Below are 20,257 nucleotides of genomic sequence, written 5' to 3'. Positions count from 1 at the left end.
TTCCTATGTGAGTAGTGCTTTATACCACGAAGGGTTGTTGAGGAGCACATTTGTGTTCTTTCCATTTACTCCTATAAACACAAAAATTGGAGTCAGCTGAAAGTTTCATCGAAATTGAAAGGATGAATATCACTTTAATGTTACAATTGAAACCAGATTACTTTTTAAAGAAAGAAAGAAGTGGCAAGTTATGCCTTGAAGATTCTGTAGATTTATTGCAAATGCACAAACCAAAATCACTTAATACAGCCACAGCTAAAATGCAGTATATATTGTTTTATTTTTCATACAGCTAATTCTGGCAGATGCTAAGTATCCCACCCCAAACCAGCACATGTAGTTAATTATCACTTTGTCTTTAAAGCTGATAAAAAAGCCACAAATATAGCACAATATAAAATAATTTAAATATATTTCATTATTATTAGGAATTATACATTCCTTTTCATCTTGTATTTAAAATATAATTCTACTATTCTTACCAATTATTCTTAGATTTTCTTGCTTGTTTTGATTTTTTCCTCAAGAAAAGCCCAGCTTAGTAATGTTTTGTGAGACCAGATGCACTTTTACAATGAAAACACAGCAGAATGCAAAACTATTTGAAGTCAATGAAAACAAAGTTAGACAAAATGAATGCAGTTTGTTTTAGTTGCCTTTGGCTAGGATGCTTCATTTTCTGCATGTAGCCACATCATCGAGAAAATATTTGCAAGTAAAATCTGGTAATAATAGTAAAGTACACACCAATACTAGTTGTATTCTAGCAATGAGGTAATTTTCTCAAAGCACTTATCTTCCAGCTGCCAACGAGGCCATGTCTGCAGCAGTGTCATCCTTACTTGGCTTTGTAACAGCTCTCCAGCCCGCTACGCTCAAGAGTTTTCATGCATACCTACTGCAATGACCTCAAATAATCCTACTCTCTGGTGAGGCTTCACATGGAGTCCTGCATCCAGCTCCAGAGCCCTCAGTACAGGAAAGACATGGACCTGTTGGAGAGGGGCCAGAGGAGGCCACAAAACTGATCAGAGGGCTGGAACAGCTCTGCTGTGTGGATGACCTGAGAGAGTTGGCGTTGTTCAGCCTGGAGAAGAGAAGGTTCTGGGGAGACCGTATCTTGGCCTTTCAGTACCTAAAAGGGGCCGATAAGAAAGATGGAGACAGACTTTTTAGCAGGGCCTGTTGTGATAGCACAAGGAGTAACGGTTTTAAACTAAAAGAGGGGAGATTCAGGCTAGACATGAGGAAGAAATTTTTTACAACTAGGATTGTGAAACACTTGAACATGTTGCCTGGAGAGGCTGTACTTGCCCCATCCCTGGAGACATTCAAGGCCAGGCTGGATGGGGCTCTGAGCAACCTGATCTAGTTGCAGATGTCCATGCTCATTGTAGGGGGGTTGGACTAGAAAACTTTGCAAGGTCCCTTCCAACTCAAACTATTCTATGATTCTATGATATAGTGGGTCTTTCTCCTGGTAACTTCCAGCAGTGTATTATTTCGTACTTAGCAGGTGTGACTGTGTCTCCAGTGGCAGTGTGACCATATGCAACAGCCACAGAAGAGCTCTGGTGAAGTCAAGCAGTGGGGCTGCTGCAGGACAAGAGCTTTCCTGGCCCTGCGATACCTGACTCCCTGCTGCTGTCCAAGGGGTGTGCAGTGGGGTGCTCCTCAGGCACCAGTCTGCAGTGTACCCTGGAGGTGGTCTCTTCAGACTTTCTGGCATATTTCAGAGAACCGCCTGTGCAAGAGAGATGAAACAATCACAATAATACCCAGTGGTCTACAAAACTGGCAATAATTTTATGACCAGTTTGCAGGCAAGAGTCAGCTCACTTCCCAGACTGTAGGAGTATGCTGTAATTATGGTGAATAACAGGAGCTGGGATCTTTCTTTCTGTTCTCTGATGACCTTGCACAAGATTTTAACCTTTAGTACAATAAGACTGCAGGACACCTGCCTCCTCTACTGTTCCATTTCCACCAATCAGAGTCAGGATGCGTTTCCCATTGCTATCCGATGAAGTTTGTCCTGTGAATTCCTGACAGCGTCACTGAGACAAAGACCCTGTCTGACTCTTCTAATGCATGTTTTGCTGCAGGTTCAGTGCTCCGAGACTCTCACTTGCCAGTAACTAATGGAAAACTATTACTTCAGAGTCTCATTTGTCCCAGCCACCCTTCCAGCAGAGCTAGAAAGCCTTTCCCTTGTCAATTTATAAGAGTAATAAAAAGGGAGAAGGAATGGTCATGACTGTACTTTCTAATGAGGACATGGGTTAAAGGCTCTGTTATGACTTAATCCACTTCCTCGAGATGATAAAGCTAGACAGTATATCTACAGATGTCTATTTGCTTGGCCTGAAATACAGACCAAAATGTGCAGGAAGTACACCTTCCATCTTTCAAAATGTTTCCTCCTGTGCTGAAAGGGTGGATTTGGCAATGTCATTTAATTTTACATCTTGGTGCCTATTGCTTCTCTCTAGAAACATCACATTCTATGAATTGTATGTCTGTAAGGATCTCCAAATTTCACCAGTACCCTCTCACCCAGGTCATATCTAAGTTTGTTTCTGAAGTAAACAGTGTATTTGCAACATCTGTTTTACCTTGACCTCTAAGAAATCCAGATTTTGATCCTGAATCTTAACATTAAACTGTGCCTGTCTTCTCTTAATGGCTGCCAGGGCCTCTCACTTGCTTAGAACCAGCTTGTCTTCTATCATAATTACTGGCCTCCTGCTCCCCATCTCTTTCACGCTTCCACACCGCAATACCAAATTTCCGTAGCTCTGGAAAATCTCTTTTTTTGTTGTGACTTTGTTAACAATCTCCTTGGCCGCTCTGAGACTCCTGATCTCCCTGGGTTCTGGCCTTTTATTATTTCTGTCTTTGGCTTGGAATGGGAGGAATGACATTATCTCCTTAGCTTTATATAAGATTTTGAAATGGAAAATATGAAAGAAGCCACCCTAAACAAAGGCTTTTTTATTGTCTGAAGCTAGACTATTTTCCCTCTATTGACTTTTTTATGTCTTTGACATTGAAAAAGAGAGGAAAGATGTTTTTAACTTTTCTTTAGCTCTTTTCTGTTTCCTTAAGTACATTTATACATGTTGTCCAAGCAAGAGGGAAACAAATCTGATTGGTGTGAAACAAAACTTCATCTTTCCTGTTATCTACTGCTGCATGATTGCACATCATAGTTATTGTCAACTGCTTAGAGTAGCCAAATCCCCTTGCTCTGTCCTACGTTGGGAGGAAAAGGTGTTCCAGTATAAGTCATATGTGTCCCCTCCGGACTCACCCTGAGTTGCAAGTATGAACAAACTGAGGGTTTTTGCAGAAGTCAAGAGGGCAGAAAGTGAGGAAAAAACATCAGCTTTGGCTTTCCACAGACAGCTTTCAGTGGCAGGCTGCCAAGAATAAACGCAGCACTTTAAAGAGAAAGGCAATTTTTTTTCTTTTACCTCTGTGTTGGGGTTTTGACATTTGGAATGGAGTTGAGATTTAAGTAAATGACAATGTAAAATTATATAAAAGGTGTTTCCTTCACCCATCATTTAACGTGGATGTAATATTTATTTTCTTAATTTAAAAAATGTCTCGTAGTCTCACTAGCTAGAACTAAGGTAGTTGGACTGTAGATGTATTAAAGATCTTAAGAAAGAACAGACCAAAAAAAAAAGGAAATATTATTAGTTTGGCACCATATACTTTTCCAGTAACCAGCATGAGACCCATCTACCCTCTGTTCTAAGTTTGTTTTGATTCGAGGTACAAAGCAGGATCACACAATGTAATATAGTAGAATCACAACCCTGGACTTCAGGAGAGCAGACTTCAGCCCCTTCAGGGATCTACTCAGAGAAATACCATGTGGTACTGTGCTGTAGAGAATAGGAGTCCAGGGGAACTAGTTGATTTTCAAGGGCTGACTCTTCCAAGCTCAAGAATGGATCATCTCTTGTATAGGAAATCAAACAAAGGCAGGTTGGAGGAGTCCTGAATGGATGAACGTTGTCCGATAAAAATTTCTTACTGCTTTCTGCAGGGCTCTAAAAAAAAGAAATCACACAGAGTATTGAAAAATATCCTCTTGTGAAATATTGCCTCCTTTTTTAATTGCATTCTTTCTCTAGAGAGCATCATGTGCAGATGTGATGTGTAGGGTCATGGTTCAGAGTGTAGGTGTGGTGCTTAAGGACACGGTATCGTGGTGGACTTGACAGTGTTAGGTTTACAGTCAGACTTGATAATCTTAAAGGTTTTTTCCAACCTAAATGATTCTGTGATTTATGGGTTTTTATAGGTGTGTATTGTCAGCTATTACTATTTATCATCACTGTTTTGTCAAAGTAATTGCACACATACATTTACATTGTTCAGCTAAAAAAGTGATAACATTTAGAAACAAGGCTCAACACTTAACATATTTTCTTGATTAATTTAGGTGAAGTGCAGAGATTTACTTGTAAATGTGGATTGTGAGGAACCTGCAATGGATATTTTGTTAGTTAGTTTGATGTTTCTGCTGTGCTGCTAAGTTTGGAAATCAACAGTTTAGAAATCAGAAAACCACAGTTTATGAAAGATTGGTTTTTCTTCTTCTGATATAAAGTATTTCACATTTCATAAAGAATGATGCAGCTTCATTTGTTGCCTTAAATTGCAGTAAAGGTTCCTCTCCCCACCCTGCAGAAATTCCTCTGTATGAACTGCAGTGATGTTTTCTTCCATTACTTGACAAGATGGAGACATGTGGTAAGTTTAAGAGCCATGACCTTTTCGCATCACCCGTATAAAGTAAACACCGGGATCCTAAGGGATGCAAAGGCCTCCATAAACCTGAGGTACCCTCGGGAGCCGCAGACAGAGGGATAGCCCGGCCTCCTGAGGTGAGGCTCCCGCCGCTGCAGCAGCAGGATCAGCGGCAGCAGGAGCAGCAGCAGCAGGATCAACAGCAGCAGGATCAGAAACAGCAGGAGCAGCAGAAGCAGCAGCAGCCGCCGCCGCCCTCTCCGCGGCCTCGGGGCGGCGATCGCGCTCCGCCGGGCGGCCGCGGGGAGCGGGAGCGCTCCCGAGATTTGCAGCTCGTTTATTCCCGCCCTGAATAAGCCTGTTGTCAAATCCACATGTTTCTTAGAACTATCCACAGAAAACTAACGGAAAACAAGAGAGCTGTGCAGTGTCTATGCAATACCTCTTATGCTTGTGGCTCTGGCCAAGATGAAGTGCCAAGGGAATGGCTTCCTATAGTAAATCAGCGTTTCTAATTCTGCATGAGAATATTAAAATAAACATACACACACATATTACTGTTCCGATTTTGTCTGAAGATAAACCTGAAGGACCAGGCTCCTTTTTATTAAAAATGCTGTTACTCTAATCCACAGGGGAAAAAAAAAGTACAACACATGAATATGTATTTTGGTTTCTTGGATAAAATTCCTTAGGCCGGGTTTCTTGGATATTTTTTATCTTTTTTTTTTTTTTTCTTTTTAATGTTATTCAGGCAATAAACCAAAATCTGTTAAGATTTATTTGAGAACATTTCTAGGTTCAGGGGATTTGACTTTTCTTTCGTAGTTCTGCATCAGAGTGGTTTTGGAAATTAGACACTATTTTGTTCCTAAAAGCTATGACATAAAATCTCTTATATCTATTCGAGCTGCACACCATTTTTCTTCAGCCAAAAAGTACCCAATTAGCCATGCAATGTTCTATATGAGGAAAGTAGAAACAGCCTGTCATTTTCTGCACAAACTGATTATGAATTAGCAAAAAATCTGAAGTTTAAACCACCTTTGGCTTATCACACAGAATATGTAGCAGCTGTCTTTACAGTCTCTTTCACAATGTGACAAAGGCAAGAAAGTGTTCTGTGCTCATTATTACTTGCATATGAAGGGCCTTTTCTGATCTGAATTTAAACAGAATGAAGTACTTTAAATTCCTTATTAATAGATAGATCTTCATAAAAAAAATCAAACAGTCTTGCTGCCTCTAGAGCCTGCCTTTCACCCACAAATCTTCATTTGATTACTTTCAAAGGAAGCAGTGGTCAATTTTGATCAACTGCCTTATTTTCAAAAACTGTTTATACTGGTTCTTGTTCCTCTGAGAAGATCTTTTGAAGATTTGTGTGATGTGGGTTCTTTGTGCAATTTAATCTGTTAATCTTTTTCTGATGCAAAGCTGTCAAACTGTTAGCAAGAAGTTGTACATGAACTTAATAGTTGTTAGATAATAATGTTCTATCATATGCTGCTAAACACTGACTGACTGTTCAGAAATTACAAATGGGGTGAAGTTGATAAAGTAATTGACTCCTGTTGACTGAGCCTGACAGACTAGTAGCAGTCTTTCCACACAATACTGATAGTCCTGATTTATTCCCGTGGAAAATAACAGCAAATCAGTGCAGTGGGGCTGGAGAGCAGTTGATCCAGAAAAGCGTATGATGAAAGGGTGTTTAGAAAAGCAGGCAGTGAACTGAAAATGAACAGAACAGGACTACATCTAGTAACACAGTATTTCAAAAGTATCAGAGCTGGCCTTAGAGCCCAAAGTCTACACAGTGAGGACACAAGCCACAGACCAGAAGCTTTAGGCAACCTTGATGATATTCCAGGAAAAGAAAGGCTAGTAAGCTCTGTCCCTCAGCAAGCAACCAAGAATGCATGAATCATAGCGTGTGGTTGACAGTTTATTGCTGTATCTTCCATTTGTGCTTCAATAAAACCATGTGGCAGGTAGATAAGAGGAGGGACCCTATCTAAAATGTCCCTCACTAGCATGTAGCAGCAATCAAGTTGATTAATCATATATGCTAACATACACAGTATTCTAGATCCAGATGATGTTCAACAGTTAGGTGTAAGCCAGAAAATTACCTGACATTATTTTGCTCACTTGCCCAATGTACAGGGCGTTTCAAAAAGATGGACCCAATTTCAATATATAGTGATTTCAAATTGAGTCCATCTTTTTGAAACACCCTGTACAATATTGGCAAAATCTGAGTTTACTGTTAGGATGACCCAATATTAGCACAGCGCAGTTGGTGCTCTGTAATACGCAGTTTATAATGTTTTCCACTGGAAATTTTAGCAGGACAATGGCCAGAAAAACAACAGAACTGTCATTAGGTAGATGATAATGTCTTATTAAAAGATAATATGTTTCTAATTGTATGATAGGTGGGTACAGCAGTATTTTTCAAAACAAGGAATCCCAGGCAATCAAAAAAAAGAGTGTTTTGGTCTTTTTATTCTTTCTGAAGCAGAGACGTGTATGTCTAAGGAACATATTGTATGGAAATGGAAATCTGCTTGCTCAAACTGGAAAATAATAGCAAAATATTAAACTTTTCATACTACTTTTTCAGTAATGGAATATTATTGCATTAATACAAAATAGGCAGGCAACATATTATTGTTGAAACAAAAACATGATAATTAAAAAGAGTTATGGTAAAAATTAAGGTCGGAGGAATTGAGGCACAGTCAGATGAAGGGGTGTTAGAAAATCCTAGGAGGTGACGTAATCAAAGCAGTCCCCTTCATCTTTCTGAAGGCAATAAAGGAGAATGTTGTGGCAAGGACTGTTATTAAAAATGAATCACTTTCTGCATTTCTTGGAGGCAATATCTGACATTTTTAACAGAAGGGGCTCCAGCACAGCTCTTTGCTGCCGTACCATTTGCATCATTCCCCTCTCCAGTCACATGCTCCACCAAAGTCCCTGGACAGTCTGTGGCCTTCTGCAGGGATGGAGCTGAAGCCTTTGTTCCCTTTTCAGTTTTCTTTGAAGACTAGTCAGCCTCTCTCTGGGTGACAGTTCCCTTCTTCATATGGGCTGTAGTTCTGCAGTTGCTAAGGGAAATGATAAAAAGCCCAAGAATGTGTTGGGCTGCTCTTAGTCTTCATGCAAACCAGGATGAAAATGTTTCTGCTCGGAGTTTTGGAATGCTATTGCCCTTCTTCTCCTCTGGGGTGGCTTTTCTTTCAAGGATCTTGTCCAGAAAGGCCTGGACAAAGTAGACAGAAATGAAGTGCTGCTTTTCACTTGGCAACGTTTATTAAAGGCATGGAGGGCAAACAACAGTCAGTCGAGCTCTCTGAGTGCTGCTTTGACTTCCAATTTACACAACAAAGCAAAACATCTTCTTTGGCTTCTATCCAGTTTCATGACACACAGAAATCTGCATAAAGTTTAATGCAAATTTTAGCATTCACATTATAGAATTTTGTTCAACAAAACATACTATGTGTTCCTGGAGCTTTATACAATTTGAGCCATCTTTGTGGGTTGATTTAAATACTTGCCTCCGGAAGGTTCAGCTTTATTTAACATCAAATTTATTAATACATCTTTGAGTTAATACATCTTTGCTATTGTTTTAGTTACAGTCTCGGTATCTTCCACTATTATAAACAGTTTTGTTGTGCAATGCTTGAATATTTCCACTTGTTTTGTGCAGAGGGCTTGAATTAAAGGACAGCATGGGGTAGAAAGATTTTATGAGCGGACTGCAAGTCAGGGAAAATGCATGAAGGCAACAAACATAAGCCACGATTAAGGATTCCATGCAGAAACTGAAGATTTTGAAAATTTTCAATTCTTCAGATTTGGTAGCTGCTTGAATATGTGGCGTTATTCCTAAGGAAGGATCCCAGTTTTACTAAGTATTGTAGCAGGCTGCTGATATCCAGAAGAGAGTAATTTTGATGTGTCCTGTGCAGAAGTGAACAGAGGATTCCCTTGGCAGCACTTCCAGAATGGCTGAATTCCCCCTTCACAGTGTTCACAGTACTGGTGCTGCGCAAACATACCTGATTGCTTTGGTAGGTCTCGTCTTGTACAGATTTCCAGGTCTTGTGGAGGACAGGTGGAGATCCAGTCGTGAAAATTACTGTCTGGGGCATTTGATGACCATCATCATCCTCTTCACAGACATTCAAGGATGCAGTACAGTTTATCATTGAGTGGCCGGACAGCAGCATGTCCAGAGGTCTTGCTTTGGCTTTTTCTCCTGAAGGTTTTTCTACCAGTGATCCTTTCATTTGTTTTAGTATTGGGGACAACTTAGCCCTTTCTTTTTGCAAGTGCACAACAAGGAAGCATCATGTAGATATGGGCATTTTCTGACAGTTCTCCAGCTAAAGTTGAATATGCATCTATCGTTTAAAGGCACTAGGCTCAGGATCTCTGAAGGGCTCCCAAGAGAAGCAGCATAAAGCAAGAGAATGGCTGCACCATCAGTTGTATGATGTTAATATTTCTTGAGAGGAGAGGAGAGGAGAGGAGAGGAGAGGAGAGGAGAGGAGAGGAGAGGAGAGGAGAGGAGAGGAGAGGAGGGGAGGGGAGGGGAGAGGAGGGGAGGGGAGAGGAGGGGAGGGGAGGGGAGGGGAGGGGAGGGGAGGGGAGGGGAGGGGAGGGGAGGAGAGGGGAGGGGAGGGGAGGGAAGGGGAGGGGAGGGGAGGGGAGGGGAGGGGAGGGGAGGGAAGGGGAGGGGAGGGGAGGGGAGGGGAGGGGAGAGGAGGGGAGAGGAGGGGAGAGGAGAGGAGAGGAGAGGAGAGGAGAGGAGAGGAGAGGAGAGGAGAGGAGAGGAGAGGAGAGGAGAGGAGAGGAGAGAGAGGAGAGGAGAGGAGGGGAGGGGAGGGGAGGGGAGAGGAGGGGAGGGGAGGGGAGGGGAGGGGAGGGGAGGGGAGGGGAGGAGAGGGGAGGGGAGGGGAGAGGAGGGGAGAGGAGGGGAGAGGAGAGGAGGGGAGAGGAGAGGAGAGGAGGGGAGGGGAGGGGAGGGGAGGGGAGAGGAGAGGAGAGGAGAGGAGAGGAGGGGAGAGGAGAGGAGAGGAGAGGAGAGGAGAGGAGAGGAGAGGAGAGGAGAGGAGAGGAGAGGAGAGGAGAGGAGAGGAGAGGAGAGGAGAGGAGAGGAGAGGAGAGGAGAGGAGAGGAGAGGAGAGGAGAGGAGGGGAGAGGAGGGGAGGGGAGAGGAGGGGAGAGGAGGGGAGGGGAGGGGAGGGGAGGGGAGGAGAGGGGAGGGGAGGGGAGGAGAGGGGAGGGGAGGGGAGGGGAGGGGAGGGGAGGGGAGGGGAGGGGAGGGGAGGGGAGGGGAGGGGAGGGGAGGGGAGGGGAGGGGAGACTCAAGACTTTTCACTAATTTTTAATCAGAATGATGACAACTAGTCAAAATGATCCATGCACAGAAGTCAAGCAAGCAATTGGAAGAGTGCTTGAAAACAATGCTTGGGACACAGCCACATGAATCTTTAGGCCTTGTTTTTTTGCAAAATCTCACCCACAGAGCTGAGGAAGAAAGCCAATCACGAAAATCTTCTTGATGGGAAAACCACTTTCCCTCATGCGTTTCCCTCTAACAACACACCTCTCTCTAACTGCTTTCTGATGTAGATTGTTAAATAAAATGCCAGCTCTGTGCAAATGGATTTCCTTGCAGAACTCTGTGGCCTCAGTACTCACTTGATTGACTTATTCTTGAGCAGAGGATTAACACTGCAGTACCCAACAGCTGCAACAAGTTACGGTAATTCCTACTTGTTGAGCCAGCAAAACCTCTAGAAGCAGCTCATCTGCTCCAGCGACCACTCGCTGCCTGCAGGAGCTCTACTTTGGACTGGATCCGCTCTTGCTTATGTCTCAAGTACAGCCTGTTCAGCCAAAATCCAGGCTTGCAGGTTAAATGGATTTGAATTGACTCTTACCTAAGAGGCAGAAGAGTAACATCAGAGATCCGGTAACACAAGGACATTTGAGAACACCAATTTTTGTGAAGCATCTGTTTCTATTCTAGGCCTCCATTACTGTCTGCAAAAAATATTACTAGCTACCACTTGACACAAAGTAAGAAACAATAAAACTGAATGAAATTCAACCACTAAATGAGTTCTTTATTAAAAGCACTTTAATTCTCTCTTTTTTTTTCTTTTTTTTTTTTTTTTAAGTACTGCTGATACATTTCCAATCAGAGTTTGAAACTCATTTGTTTCTGTAGCACTCTTGCCAAATGCATCATTTTAGACAGTAAATTACCTGGAAATAGTTGCACACAACCTCTGATACAATTTCAAGAAATCAAAAAACCGAAATAAATGTTAAGCTGCCAACAAATCCAGCACAGTTCATTTCCTTTACTGCCAACTTATAAAGGTAGCTTTATGGGTTTTTTTCAGATGGAAAAAAAAAATGTTGTCTTGTCTGAAGTTCTAATCTGTTCAGGACTTTTTAATTACTTCTCTAACCTGAATGTCATTAGCAGTTGGCACTACTTTTCATGCCAAACATTTGAGGGTATGGAGGCTTAAATATTAGAACTGGAGTTGTACTCAATTTGTTTGGAATATGACTAAAACATTCTGCCATGATTCTTTCTGTAGCATCACAGTGTTAGCTCAAGCTGACTTTTTTCTTTTGCTACAGCCTTTTTGATATGCTTTTCTGTTTCTTTGATTTTAAGCAAGAGATTTTGCACCACAGGACCAATACTGAAATCTCTCCCAGGTTGGCACAACACCAAAAGCCAGAGAGGCCCATGAATCACTTTTCATCTGATGGACACTAATTTTTCTAAACAGATTGCCTTCAGCATTCCCCACAAGGACTCAACAAATTTGAAAAATAGTTTTCAGGAATATTGCAAAACAAATAATAAACACATAAATAAGAATTTTGCATATGTCATTGGGACCTCAGCACTATCAATCAGCTCTGCCAGCCTACTTCAGCCTGTACTGTTGTGGGCAAAGCAGTTTAGATTTGGAGAATTTTACTGGCGTGCCAACAAACACAAACCTCTGCTTATTAGGTTTGGTACTGAGAGAAAGAACATGTACACACAAAAAAACCACATAAACCTTTACATAAGCCTCTATCCTCCTCCATCCTCAGTCTCTATTTTCTTTCTTTCTGCCATGGATTACAGTCTCTCCATCAAAACCCACTCAGTGAGATGATGAGCCACTGTCCCTCAAGTGTATTCCCACCACTGCAGTCCCTCAGAGGTGTACCTGCGCCAGCATGGGTCACTCATAGGCCCATCAGGGTGTCCATACGCCCCTCAACATGGAAAATCTGCTGCTCCAAGAGCACGTCTTCAGACCCCAGCAGTCACTTTTGCCCTTCTAAAATATTTTTGAGTAGCAGCGCTGGGGGCTTCTGGGTTCAGCTGAAATTTTGGTCAGGGATGGGTTTTCTCACTGTTCGCAATACTTGTTTTAGAGTCAGCTGGAAGCAGCTGTGACCATCACAGGGTAGATCATACCCTCCTCACACTAGTCACCACTGCCTCTGCCTGTGACTTAAATCCTGTAACTTACACCCACTTACGCCTATATGCCAAATATAAATTTGGAAAAAATTAATGCGTGCTGAAAAACAAAATGGTCACATTTGATATGGTAGTGTGAAAATAGCACTGAATTTCTTAGACCTTGGATATTTATGTTGTACTCTTATGCTTCATACCACCAGGTAAAGAACATATGCTTAGGAATGAATGTGACTTATAAGTGAGAAAGAAATTCATTAAAGCTAACATCACCGCAGTCAAATTTAGAATCTCACTCATTCACTCCAGGTTTCTCTGAACAGCCGAATCAACCCACCCTTGCTGAGTTCCCAAGAAGGGAAAGTACACACATTACTGTGTACACAAAAGACCTTGTTGCTGTCAATCAGCCTCAGGACCGCTACACTCTGGATTATAATCTACTCTCAAATACTTTAAGTTATTTACAGAGGACATGAAATTTTCTACAGGAAAGTGACTTTTGCTTTGCAAATGCAGCATTCAAAGTGAAGGAAGGCACTCCCACCAGAAACTTGATGTGGAGAGAATTAATGGCTTGCTCTTTTTAAAACTAACTTCCATGGAGGAAAACACACATTTCAGGAATTATCTTGTATAACCAGCTATATTCCAAAGAATAAATTCTGCTTAGGAATCAAAATTGTCCTCTTCTAAGTTTCAAGTCCTACTCCAGATCTTAAGAAATATACACTGTGTTTCAAGACTGTTCTTGAATGATTTCTTGGTGATACAAGAGACCAGGCTGGAATGCACACCACATCTTCATTGATAGCAAAGGGTTCATCAGTCTTGAATGACCAGTATTAGCTCAAGAAGCCTTCATTTATCACAGAATCACAGAATCACCAAATGTTAGGGATTAGAAGGGACCTCAAAAGATCATCTAGTCCAATCCCCCTGCCAGAGCAGGAACATGTAGATTAGTTTACACAGGAATGTGTCCAGGAGGGTTTTGAATGTCTCCAGAGTGGAGTAGGAGACTCCACAACCTCCCTGGGAAGCCTGTTTCAGTGCTCTGTTACACTCACTGAGAAGTTTCTTCTCAAATTTAAGTGGAACCTCTCGTGTTCTAGTTTGAACCCATTACCCCTTGTGCTACCATTTGTTGTCACCAAATGTTATGTTTATATAATACCTGTTAATTAGCTACTTTAATATGGAAAAAGTAATTCAGGTTTATGATCAGGTTATTTGTGGCAGGAAATTCTCTTGCACAGCTGAGTTCTCCATCCCATCTGTGTGTTCAGCAGAGTAATGCTTGCCTTATGCCTAAAACGACACTAGTATTCATCAGCACCAGTATGTTCAAAGATCTCACTTTTCTAAGAAGTGGATTTGGAGGCTTCCCAGATAATACATCTGTCTTCTTTTTACATCACACTGCCAAAAAAAAAAAAAAAAAAAAAAAAAGCAGACCAGAGAAATCATAAGAATTAATGTATTTCTCCAAAATGCATATGCTACCTACTTTCTCTCTCTGAATATCATCTGGATTTTCTTCAGAGTGGCTGGCTGTGTAACTCAGAAATACATGCCAAGACATTTGCAAGTCAGCTACATATTGCAAAGCATCTGCAGTTTTGAGCTCATGGGAATTCCTTGAATTATGGTACAGGGAAGGCCAGAGAGGGAGAAGCAGGAGGGAAGTGGAAAATAAAACAGGCAAAAACCTGAAATCCTTGTGCTGCACTGTTTACATGAAGGAAAAAATAATAATAATATGAGAGTAAGAATGAAGAATGATTGTTTCATTCCACTAATGAGCATTGCAAAGCTGCAGTTCATTTATAATTAGAATAAATATAATTTGGGTCATACCGGTACAGGTTTTTAAAATGTTATCATTCAGCATTCATGCATCATTATCATAATTGAATACAAAATTCAGACTGAAAATGTTTCTTCAACATTCATTCTTATTGTTGCAAACCTTCTATGAAGTATCACCTTGCAATAAACTGGAGAATTCTTCATGGATTTAATTCAAAGTCAGATATACCTTTAGGTAATAGGCACCTTGTATCTTCCCTGCCAAAGTCACCAACTGTGTCTTTATCAACTGTCCCAAGAGGACTGATCAAAGAATTTGATTTTGAACAGTCCCATTCATCTGGGATTGAACTGATTTGAACTTAAAAATTCATTATGAATGCACAATGAACAAATGAACAAAAATCTACAAAAAGAGAAACTGTTATCTAAACTTAGTAGAGTAACAAACACTATATGTTTTTATATAAAAACATAAAGAGAGGTTCTAACCGGACAAACTAGTTCAATAGTCTGCCTCCAATATTGACAATGGGCAATTCTGTGTAAGGTGAGCACATGAGCCATTCTTTGCAGTGCTTTCATCTCATATTCCCTTAGCATCTGAAATCATTGAATCAAAGATGGTCATTATACTTGTCTATATACTTACATATTGCTGGTTTGGATCATGGATGTGAGAGGATACATACTTGCCCATTTCTCTCATCGTCTGTTTATAGACCTTTGATCCATGATTTTCTCTGTAACTCTCTAGAGACAAAATATCTGATCAAAAAATAAATTACTAAGATCAGCCTTAGAGTTTGAGTCCATGTGCCCTCGCCAAGAGAATAAGCAGGCTGGAAGACATTTGCGGTAGAAGGGCTGTTCACTGCTCCTGCTGAAGCCAGGCCACAGCATAACAAGGAACCCGAAGCCAAAAGGAGAGTACCAAACTGTGACAGAGAAATGCTGTGGCTGTACTCCATGTCCCTGAGATTTTTTTTTTGTATGCATATCACTAGACAGCAACTAAATAAAAGACTGAAACAATTCTGGGGCAAAGATCAGGAGCCCCCCTGCAGTTGAGGGCCTTATCCTCTATAGATGGGAACCAATACCTCCAAGTGCACTCAGAAAGAGAAAGCAAACATGACCTCTCACCAAAGTTTCTGATAAAAAGAGGATTTTGGGGGGGAGTGTGTGGAGGGAATCACCCCACAACTCTTATCTCTCCCATAAAGCCTTTTTAAAGTCTGATAGGGAAGCTAAAACACAGTTGCAAGCCAAGACATATTCTCTAAATGCCACTGTTTGCTCTCTTGAGCTGAACTTCCTATTTTGAAAAGTGACTGGGAAAAAACAAAACAGCCTTATTTTCAGTGTTTATTCATTTGTGGTCTATGAACTTTTAGTTATTTTCATTAGTATTGCCCGATTAAAATCAACAGGATTACAAGAGTGTCACTGAAGACACAACTTGAAAACAAAGAGGCTGGGCAGCTCTTTCCCAGCTGGCAAGACCACAGATAGACTACTGGCCAGTTTAGGTAAGGATCCAACTTCACTGCCATTGATGTATATTCATTAGACATAGATACAGCTAGTTTGCATTTAAAAAGGAGTCAGTCGAAGTCTAGAAAAGTTAGACAATGGGCTAAAGGCTGGGCTTTCTGATGCAGCTTCTAGTCATACTTTCCATATAGTATTTTTCACTCCTGAGAGGAACTGCATTTCAAACACTGGTCTGCCCTTCTCTCAGGTGTCCAGTAGTTCAGGCTGCTCTAACACTTCCTGAAGTCAATGTCCTTTCCTCACTCCTGGACAGAGGCTTCTCATGAAAGAAGCGATGCCAGGTCCAGCACAGAGCTTTCGGTAAAGAACTAAACAAAAAGCTAACAGTGGTTTGTGGGTTACACTTTTAGAAGGGTACATTTTGTTCTTGTTGGTGGCAGTCCAAAATAACATCAGTCTAAAGTTTACTGGAATTTACGCTGGCTTACACCATCGGAAGTTAAAGTGAACTGGTGTCAAGAGACAAGTACATTTTGTTGGTGAAGGGAAAGAGGTGCGCAGTTTGAATTCAAAAATCTCCCATACGCTCTGGTACATGGTGGCATTAGTCCTCAGTAGCATCACTCACTTAAAAAACCATGACACTTGTGCCAGTAGAATCCAGTTATTTTTATTCTATATTCTATTTCATCAGCATAACAAAGTTGAAGCACTAACTTTGATCTTAATCTGTCTTGAAAATTCTTCTCAATCTATAAACTCTCAACCAGTGTTTTACCAATACTTTTTATTTTAATTAAAAAGAGAAAAAATAAGGCTGACATGGCATTTAATTGACTTTTGCTTTATTTTTTTTTCTAATTCAAATATAAATCTACTTTATATTTTTTTTCTGCTCTGCAGTTTTCTGTAATAAAACTCACACTGATAAAGGGAGACACATCATATAGGTTCTACAAGTATTCACTTCTTTTTAAATAGACATCTTTATGTTAAGCATACAGGTGCAAGAGGAGACCAAATTCCTAATACATTCGTAATATAGAAGGTTTGCATTGCCATAATGTGGAATGCAACATTTTTTTTTTCACCGTGGGAGTAAGAAAAGAGACATGTAACAATTATTTCCCACTAGCAAGAAAATATGAGATGCAGTAAAGACCAGTCAGCCACAAAATAATTGCTTTAAACTTGCACCTGTTTTGTTTGGTTGGTTGGCTTTGTTGTTGGGTTTTACTGGGTTTTTTTTTGTTTGTTTGCTTTTTAATTTAAAGAACCAGACTCTAGGAGGTCTGGATAAGGGAAGGTATACTGTGGATAGAGAGATTCTAAAAGCAGAGTAGGGCTATGCAACTATCTGTTCTGTGACAGGTGAAAAAGATATAAAATGTCTTGCACATCATAGCAACGAAACACTTTTTTAAACTGATGGTTACAGCATGGAAATTTCTTTATCCTACTATCTTGAATTTTTTCTAGTCTCAAACAAATTTTCAATAGCTAATCATTAAACTAGGGGCATAAACACCTTGTGAAGACAGAAGCTGCACTGCTCTGAATCCTTCCACTGTTTGAGGGAAACAGTTAAGATTCAAAAAGTACTGACACCTCTGAAAGGGGAAAAGGTGGCATCTGTACTCGCTCAGTTGCTTACCAGAAGAGAAGACCTTTATAAACACACTTCTGAGCAGCTTTAAAGGAAATAAGAGTCAGAATGGGCACAGGTGGTTTTCATGGTATTGAGCTTTGGAAACCTGACCTTCTTCACTTTATCAAGAAACAGGATCTGTTTGAAGATCCTGAAGCAGTAGCATAAACCAGTCCTCTCTCAGAGCTGTCCCCAGTTCTCCAAGCATCCCAGCATAAGTATGAAAGACACCATCGTGAGGATCATCTCTGGAGTCCCAAAGGGCTGTGGTCCAGGAGACGCTGGACCTCCTCTACCCAGCACTCAGGAGGTCACCACTGGAGCACTGTGCCTGGTTTGGGGTACTCAGCATGAGAGAGGAATGGAGTATGACACTAAAATAGGTAGGGGGCTGGAGCACAAAACATCCAAAGAGAGGCCAAAGACACTGTGGGTGCTTCACCTGGAGGAGGCTAAAGAGGAATCCAGCAGCAGTTTTCAGCTACCTGATCAGGGCTTACAGAGAAGACTGAGCACAGGTCTTCAGAGAAGTGCACAGTAAAAGGACAAGAGGCAATATATACAAATCACAACAAAAAAAAATCCTTGTGAAGGTGGCCAAACTTGGCAACACTGACTAGAGAGGCTGTAAAATCCTGCATCTCAGGCAGATTTGATATATCTTTGAGGTTAGCCCTGTTTCAAACAGAGATTGGGACTAGATGATCTCTCAAGCTGAGAGAATAATAGAATATTTCAAGTTGGAAGGGACCATAAGGACAATAGAAACCAGCTCTCTCTTCCTTGCAGGACTCCCCAAAACTAAACCATAAGAGCATCAAGTAAGAGCATCATCCAGATGCTCCTTGAACTCTGACAGGCTTGGTGCTATGGCCACTTCCCTGGGGAGCCTGTTACAGTGACTGACCACCCAATCAGTTAAGAACCTTTTCCTAATTCCATTCCAAGGAATGATCTTTTCCAATCTCAGAAGTATGATCCTATATAAACCCCATCTCTCTGAATACATTGATAGGATCTGCCATACAAAGGCAGGATAATAACAGACGTCTAAGAGAAAAGGAAACTACACATGAGGAAACTTGTTAATTAGGGATGATTTTTTTGTATCCACACTCTCAAGGAATCTCTGAATATGAAGGTGACTGGAACAAGATAAATCAATGTATATCTGATGTACAGGGCCTTTTCAAACATGTTGTAAGTGTCAACAAAATAGCTGTTTGGAAACCTCTCAAATTTTCCACCCCAGTGGGAGAAAATCTCTGTCCACATACCTTCTCCAATTCTTCCATGTGTATGCCATCCCAAAGAAATACACTCTTTAAAATAAAGACCAAAAATATTTAACTCAGAAGCTCATGACATCATTTTATTGTATTTTGTAGCATTCTTTCCATGACATGCCTAATACAGGATTTGTAACTACTACTAAAAGGGTTGTATGAGGGCATTCACTGCACTTACAGCCAAACTTGATCACCAGTAAGCAAATAGGCAGCTACCGTTCTTAATTGTCATTTTTTTTGAAGTGAGCATTTAATGTCCAAAATACCAGCCCAAGATCAGAACCATCTTACTGTCTTTAACATTATTACATTCTAGGTAAAAAATGAACATATTCTAAATTAAAGATGATGAAAACCTCATAGTTAAGTGAAAGTCCACAAGTGGTTTCATCGAACATTCATATGTGCCCAACTACAGCACAGTTTTGTAGCAACACTTGTCCTAGCTAAATATGGACATATTTGTGCTTATAGATGCTTTATTTCCCTAGTTTATTTGTAAAGCATATAATCCATGAAACTATAACTGAGATTTGTGGGATTTTTCTAAAACACATGTCAAAGAAGAGGTTTGTAGGGGGCTGTGGGCTGTTTTACTTTTTCCTTGCTTTGTGTAGGTATTATGCAAGTTTTAGTCCTAGAACTGGAATAACTTATCTAAGTGACAATATAAATAACAGCAACTTAATGTGGGCTTTTTCCAGTAGATATTCAAAAATCTCCTTGAATGCAAGCTCAATAATGATACATTACCAAATTACACATTGCAAGCCATTTTAACTTCCTACACAGAAAATTCTCTCCACCCTTCCAAAAACAAACTCAAAACAAGCACCATATGCAGATCAAATTTGCTAAACAAATAACTGGCAATCCTAGGACATCAGTGTTTGCTATAATTTTGAATGACTGAACTCACATAGCTTTTTCTTTTGTTATTCAGGTAATTTTTGCTGTATCTGACTGGATCAGGACTAACAGAAATAAAACATTGTGCATTATATTTGAAAAAGAACTACATATACAATCTCAGATACCAAGAACTTTCTATATAATTTCTTTTCTGACTCTCAAAACATCTATCATCATCATCATGCCTCACCTTTAGAAAAGTCACAGTTCTTTTTCTGAGACAAAATACACTGAGGGTGAGGGTACAGAATAGCAGAAAAGATTCGCGGTTTACTAGTCTGACAAGTATACTTCAGAGCTGACACCCCATTGTGAGGGTCAGTACAAGGTAGTTTAGCCATCTGAATGTGATTTACAAGTGAGAAAAAAAATCCAGTTTGTAATTATTGAGAAATATGAGAAGATACTTAAAACATAGTAAAAAGTAAACATTTACTGGATTATTTTAAAGTATATTACTAGAACCAAAAGGACATAACTTTAAACATGTATAAAGTATTATACATAAAAATGCATAGATGTACAGTAAATATGTTCATTTATATGTGGACAGAGTAATATGTACACAGAGTCTGTTGTGCTTCTCTAAGTCTAAGCAGTAACTCCTGTGGTATATTGTCTTAAAGCAGTTTTATTATACAACTGTTTCAATGTAGCAGGTGCTGAGAACAATGTCCATTAACTCTAAGTAGGTAAGTCATATCCATTTACTCTTGAAATGTACAAATATCGGAAACAAAGGCCATAAATGCAATAGTACCTACACCTCTGAGACTTCCTTTTTTTTTACTTAAATATGCACAA

This window comes from Nesoenas mayeri (assembly GCF_963082525.1).
Source record: "Nesoenas mayeri genome assembly, chromosome: 2".
Taxonomy (NCBI): domain Eukaryota; kingdom Metazoa; phylum Chordata; class Aves; order Columbiformes; family Columbidae; genus Nesoenas; species Nesoenas mayeri.
Note: the sequence above shows the minus strand (reverse complement) of the source record.